The sequence below is a fragment of the Triturus cristatus genome, chromosome 1_2 (assembly GCF_964204655.1).
Source record: "Triturus cristatus chromosome 1_2, aTriCri1.1, whole genome shotgun sequence".
Classification (NCBI taxonomy): Eukaryota; Metazoa; Chordata; class Amphibia; order Caudata; family Salamandridae; genus Triturus; species Triturus cristatus.
Window position 1 is genome coordinate 98,655,531 of NC_140580.1, and position 7,535 is coordinate 98,663,065.

At 45.9% G+C, this 7,535-nt stretch overlaps 1 pseudogene; it reads left to right on the forward strand.

Annotated features, from left to right (window-relative positions):
- Nucleotides 1–477: 477 nt before the first annotated feature.
- Nucleotides 478–7,019, forward strand: LOC146866885 (uncharacterized; annotated as a pseudogene).
- Nucleotides 7,020–7,535: the final 516 nt, after the last annotated feature.

Consider the following 7,535-nt stretch of genomic DNA (forward strand, 5'->3'; position numbering starts at 1 on the left):
TCGCCTAGATGATCATGTGGAGAGCTTACTGCAGGATATCACAGAACCACCCTCGATACTCTCGGACTCAGCCTTTGGTACAAATCCCTGGCGCTAATCACATCACAAGACTTCCTAGAAGATGTAAGAGTATCTCTGCCTGATATGGATGTCCGGGCTTGGAGCCATGAGGATCCTGAATACCGAACAGTGAGGGATGAGTTGTTGTACCATTATCATGCATTGTATATACTGGACACCTCTTTGCAACTACAAGTGCTGGCTTGGGCCCATGACTCAATGTTAGGAGGACATATGGGGGTTTACAAGACAGTGTCATGCATCAAACGTTCCTTTTGGTGGCCTACGCTAAGAAACGATACCAAGGAGTACATAAGGAATTGCTCCATGTGTACCCAGGGAAAGTCCAGCCACTCTAAACCCGCAGCACTGCTGCGACCACTACCCATTCCTCCTCAGCCTTGGCACACCGTGTCAATGGATCTTATCGTGGAGATGCCCCCCTGTGAGGGTTACACCACCATTCTGGCAGTAGTAGATCACCTGACAAAAATGGGACATTTCATCCCTTTGAAATGGCTACCCACCTCCTCCAAGTTGGCCCTCATCTTTAACACGTGGTCAGAGCACATGGAATACCCAGCGTTCTCATCACTGACAGGGGGACTCAGTTCACCTCACGTTTCTGGAGAGCATTATGTGAAACCATGGATGTGGACGCCAGGCTTTCCACCAGTTACCATCCCCAGACAGATGGTAAAACAGAACGCCTGAATCAAACTCTGGAACAGTATTTACGTTGTTTTACCCTGCAAAATAACAGGAACTGGTACACATTGATTTGGATGGCAGAATTTGCCTACAACAACGCGGACCACACTACGTTGGGCTGTTCCCCTTTCTTTTGCCTATATGGCCACCATCCGAACATGCTCCCATTTGAATGGCCAATAGTTTCCAGGCTTCCCATTATCCACGAACATCACGCACATCTCAGAGCGGTATTGATTGATGCCAGACAACATCTAGCCACAGCACAAACAGCACAGAAACATTTCGCAGATAGGAAAAGAGCCACAGAACCCATTTATCAGGTGGGGGACAAGGTATGGCTTGCCACTAAGAACTTTCATCTCAAGGGGGTGGATAAATTGAAACCCCGATACATAGGCCCTTATAGTATTGAGGAAGTGATAAATCCCATGGCCATGAGGTTGTCCTTAACCCGTTCATGGCATATACACCCTGTATTCCATGTATCCCTGCTCCAGCCCTGCCCCACTAGCATGAGGTTACCGAACCGCCCCCTCCCTTTGGAGGTAGATGGCCAAGATGAGTATGAGGTAAGGGAACTCCTAGACTCCCGGTTGGTCAGGGGGTGGGTACAGTATCTAGTGGATTGGAAAGGGTTTGGGGTGGAGGATAGAACCTGGGAGCCAGTACAGAATCTCCACTGCCCTGCCATGTTGGAATGCTTTCATGCAACACATCCAGGTAAGCCGGGACGACCGCCAAGTCGGCGGTCCTCGAGAGGGGGTTCTGTCGCGATCATACAACACAGATATGCTCTCACTTACCAGGCTTCCAGCTTCTGTGTGCATGACACCCAAAGTGGTGGTAACAGGCGCCCAGTGCACTACAAATCCCAGAATCCCCAGGGTCGCTGCATCAGGAACAGGCATCTCTCTGTGCCCCGCCCCTATAAAGCACCTCCTCCCGGAAGAGGAGGCGCTTGACAATCTCGCCAGTTCTGTTCTTTCCTTGTGGGCGGATGGTATTCCCCGCCGGATTTGTTGCATTCTTTGTTGCCGTTCCTGGATGGGTGTTGCTCTGCTTCTGAATCCTAATGGTCCTTAAAATTGCCATACCCGGGAAAACTAAAATACCTTATCCCATTATTCATTAATATCAAACGTATACCATAAAAGAATATCAAAAGGGGCCCCCCCAAATGGGAAAAACTCTATTTCCCATTTGGGGGGGCCCCTTTTGATATTCTTTTATGGTATACGTTTGAAATTAATGAACAATGGGATAAGGTATTTTAGTTTTCCCGGGTACAGCAATTTTAAGGACCCTTACAGTATATGAGCTCTTCATTTATCGTTGTTGTGCAAGTTATAACAGGCAATATCGAGCATTTATTCTTGAAACATGGACACATTATATATATTTTTTGGGAGTGTGGGGTTGCACCATATATTTATTGCGGACAAGAGTCCTCTAGATAGTGATTTTGATATACGTACACAGTTAATTTATGGACTCCGTCCTTTTTCACCATATTGTCGTATGGCTCAGAGCCTTGGTTTGTTTAGCATGTGGAGTACTTTTTCTTGCTTTGTATTTATGGAATTTCTATATATAGTTGTGGCTCATCTAGGATAAAGATGGGTGACATTTGGTTATATTCAATTTTCAGATTTCGGGTGCATGTTATATCTTTTCCATCTCAACATCGTGAGGATGGACTCCTAATATTGTGGTAAGTAGTACGATTTGGATTGCCATTTCTCTCTGATACCAGTTAGAGGACTTAGAGATTTATCTTTCTTATGAAATCTTTTTAGGTTTGATATGCAAATAGCCATACTTTGGAATTACAACGGCCATCTAGTGAGCGTTATCATATGTGATGAATAAGGTGAGCCGCATATTTTTATCTTGCCAATTTACCTGATATTAGGAGGCTGAGTGTATAGTTTGGTCTTACACATATGGTGATATATATTTTCATTCTCTCTCTTTTTGGGTTGTGACGTCTTTTAACACGCGTTCTGTTCTGATGTGGAGTTAGGATCTCTTTTCACATCAGGTGTTGACCTTGTTAGGTGGAAGCTTTCTCACTTATGATTATCTTGTCTTTATATGAAGACTAATCTCATCACAAGCCTGCACCATTCTTTTCTTCTCTTTACAATGCATGACACCAAGAGGGTGAATGGGTTCATCCAGAATCCTCTCATTCCTGACATTATTGTCACATCTGTTTCAGCCCTGATGAAGTCCTGTCTTATATATAAACGGACGAAACATGTGCTGGCATGAAGCTGTGGCATGAAGCTGTTATGTCTTGTTAAGAATTCTGCGCCAAAGGAACTATCCAAATGATTATGAACTATAATGTCTGAATAAAAGACATTGGAAACTTATGTGAACTACGGACTTGGAATTGATTGTGGAGTGCTTGGAACTCAAATATAACGTCTGAGGAAATAGACTGCTGTCTATTTTCTATTGAGGAAGATTTGTGACTCTACCTCCTCTTTAAGCACCCTATATAATTGTATATTTTCTGTTGGGACAACCGAAGACCAGACTGGTGTGTGCGCCACTTTCCCTAGTAACCACTATTATTGCTACAAGCTGCTGACTGAAGCAGAGTTCTCAAGCCTGGAGCCAACGTTTGCTGGAAGGCCTTACTATATCAGTGGCACGGGTGCAGTGGACAGACCGGGTGCTTGTCTGTAGCCTGGACCTTGAAATAAAGCCAGACCTCCTCAAGCTCTACTTCGATAGCAAGCACAGTGGTGGTGGAGACGTAAAGGATGTAAGTTTTCTGAAAGAGGCCAGATTAGCAATAGTTACCTTCAGGAGCTGAGAAGTTACAGACCGAGTGCTCCAAAAGCCACATCGGCTCTATGACTGCGTGCTCCAGGTCTTCCCATGCAATCCCTTTCCCCATTCAAAGGAGCTGGCAGACAGAGATATCACTGGAATGAAACAGGAGAGTGAGCCTGTTGCAGAACCCACCACAACTTTCTACATCGATTTAAGGAGCCCTGGAAATTGAACTCCTGCACCACAGCCCAGAGCTGGCAGAGCGGGGTACTGCCTTTCCTGAAGTAGTGGTGCAGTTGGACCATAATGATGTGTGGCTCTCAAGGCAGGAGGCGGAGCAGTGCCAGCAGGTTCAGGGATAAATCTTGGCCGCCTGGGGAGGAGGGGGCCAGACAGTCACACATACCCTATTGTGCTCTGATCCTGGAATTTGTCCAACGCGATGATATCCATTCACGGCTGGAAGAAATGCTGTGACGCACAGAGCCTTCAGCGTCCTACATGGTGGCGGACTGCCTTCTGACTATCACAGCTTCCTCAGTGCAGGCAGTGCAGACTGCCTCTGCCATTTTGAAGGACACCCTGTGTGAGTTTGCTATGCTTTTACCTGAAACTAGCTATCGTGTCCTCCGCTCCGAAGAGTGGCGGGAACTACTAGCCTCCCTCAGCTGCTGCTCTGTGAGGACTTTGGGCCAGGACTGTGTTCAGGCTGTCTACACTCGAGAGTATGAGCAGGAAAACCACCAGGAACTGCACACCTTCCTGCATGAATACCACCAACAGGACACTGTGATTACTATGGAGCCGGCCATGCTGGGGTACCTGCAGGTCTACAGCCACGAGCTGCTGGCCAGCATGTCCGAGGTGTTCATTGAGCCACTGGAGGGGAGGGACATCACCAGCTTCAGAATCCATGTAGGTGCGGGGTTCTGCCAGACTGCTGAGGAAGTGATAAGGGGCATCATGAATGTTGTAGCTGGAGCACCCTGGTATCACCCGTTTCCTGAGGGAGGAGCGAGGGCGGAACATGCTGAGGGAGTTGAAGATGTGGTACCAATGTGTGCTCGGCACGTGACAGCTGTGTTGTACCCCTTCGGACATTGAACACAAATTTGATGGTCCACTTCTCCAGGCTGTTCCCAGCTTTGAAATGATCTGACCCAGCACAGCTGAGATTCTGTCTGAGACCCCAATGACTGAGCCCACCACAGACCTTGAGTACATCGAAACTATTATTGCAGCCATTGAAGATAAAGTGGATGGGGGTGACAGAAATTGGCGCGTTGCCAGAAACTCCATAAGTACAGACCCAGAGTGGGATATTTGATGACCTCTACAAGGAAGGGCCTAAAGATGAGATAGACCTTATACAGCTATCCTAGTCGACCTGTCCCAGGGTCCAATGATGAGAACAACAAAGAGTTTTCAAGAAGAAAGTTTAGAGAGGACAGTTAATTTCCTTTGTCCCAGAATGAGGAAGTTATTAATGTCAGTGATGTTGAGGACCGTAAGCTGGATAAAACCAAACAAATGCCACTGGTGTCCTTATCAAATGGGAGTAACATTGACAAGAAGGTTAACATGCACTTGGCCATTCAGCTCTCCACTGACATCATGAGCCAGAACACTGAAGATGAGGAGAGGGGCCTAAAAGCAGCTTTGGAATATTCCCTGTTGTCGTATTAGGAAGAACAAAAACATGAAATGAGTTACCTCTATAGAGACGATGTTTTTTTTTAAACAATTTTTATTGAGTCAGATATTATGCAGTGCTCTGTAACCCAGAGGTGAGCTGCCACATACACAATACAATAATTGTGTTTTTTTTTTTGTTTTTTTTTATTTTTTTTATTAGAAACCGTTATTACACAATAAAATACATACAAGGGCCTACAACCACCAAGGCCGGCCGCTATAGAGCCCGAGGGCTCGCAATGCGATGCCACACATTCAAATGAACCAGAGGCAAAGCTCCCGGCAGTTCGTGAGCACATGTAACAGGCCGTGGCCATAGGCCAGGAGCAATCGGAAAAAACAGTTTCATTTTCTATTAAATACAAAACACACTCAAGGCAATGAGAGTCCGAAATAACAGCGTGCTCTTCCTATAGAGATGATGTTTTTTTTTTTTAAACAATTTTTATTGAGTCAAGCTTCAGATATTATGCAGTGCTCTGTAACCCAGAGGGGAGCTGCCACATACACAATACAATAATTGTGTTGACTTTTTAAGAAAAACAAATAATGAAATACAATGAAAATTTAACAACAACACCCTACCCTCCCATGCACTGTCATTACCCCGCAACCCATGTAGACCCTTCACATCCATAGCATCATAGGCTGGATTCTCCAGTACTATCCCTATATTGCAAAATATTCTGGTATCCAATCCTTAAATCGTCTCATCAATTGTTCCTGTAGGATCCAGGGGGAGGCCTCTATATTCTGCCCATCTTTTCCATACTTTTCCATGTTTTTGTGGGCGACCCTGTGCCTTAAATATTGGGAGTTCCAATCCCATGTTAAAGTCCATCCCAGTCTTCCATACCGTTAAGGAGGGCGCCATTACCGCCTTCCAATTCCGTGCAATATCGCGCTTGACAAGTATAAACCCTAGGAGCAGCAAGTGGTGCTTATATATATTACCCCCTCCATGATGTGTAGCAATCCCAGTTTAAGTGAATAAGGGAGCTCCCATCCCAGGACCTCCATCAAGCATGCAACCACTCCCCTCCAGAACCTCACAATCACTCTACACTGCCATACCGTGTGGAAGAGGGTGCCATTCTCCTGGCCGCATCTCAGGCATAGTGGAGAAGTCACCAAGTCGGCCCAGCACAATATGACACGAGTGTAATATACCCGGTGGAGATAATTAAAGTGTATCAGTCTGATGCGCATTGCTATTGCAGCCTCCCTAGGAGAATATAAGGTCTCTGTCCAATCCTCCTCCTCCAGTGGGCCAAGATCTCCCTCCCATGCTTGTCTGATTTTATTCAAGGTAGTGGGGCTATTAGTGACAAGAGACTGATAGATCTTAGAGATTTTATGGGACTCCAGCCCAGCAATACTAGGGAGAATCGCATGTCTGAACTGTAGATACTTGAAAAATTGGGTCTTGGGCATCTGGAAATTGATCTGGAGCTGTTGGAAGGATTTAAGGACCGTACCATGCATCACATCCCCCAGGGTGGAAATCCCGATGTAGTCCCATTCACGGAAGCCCGCAAGACCAGCCAGCTGGGGCAGCCGTCCATTAGGCCAAAGTGGGGTCTCCCTCGTCAACCTGCCCCACCACCCAATCTTCTGTAGTGCCTGCTTCCAAACTTGAAATACTACTTAGAGATAATGTTTTTGACATAGCAGTGGACAACTTGGAGGCTGCCTTGGAGGTTTCAATGGAAGGTGTGATCCATGCAGCTAATTCTGCCCAGGTTACTATTTATGGACCATAACACATTTTCCAATCCGTGCACATAAAAGGTCCAAAGTTAAATGATGTTCATAAACACAAGTGTTCACGTTGTCCACTTTAATCCAAGGTATTCAGTCCGGGTCAATCAGTATCCAATTTCTTACAACAGTTCTACATAGGGTAGAGACTAGCTATTAGGAAGGGACGCCCTTGGCACGTCCCTTCCTAATAGCAACTGGCAATTCCTAATTAGCGAGTCGCAAATAAATTGCGACTCGCTATTTAGGAATTGTACATGGCCCTGTGACATTTTGCATGCGCAAACGGGTCGCAAACCCGTTTGCGCATGCAATTTAGGATCGTACATCTGGCCCTACATGTACTAACAGTTGGTTTGAGGTTCTTCCGGTGGCTGAGTTTGCATATAACAATAATACCCATTCAGACAGAGGAGTCTCACCCTTTTACTGTTCTTTTGGTTATCATCCTAAAACCTTTCCTTTGGAGTTACCAGTTGATATTGCAGCAATTCCTGCAGTCTGCACCCACCAAAAGA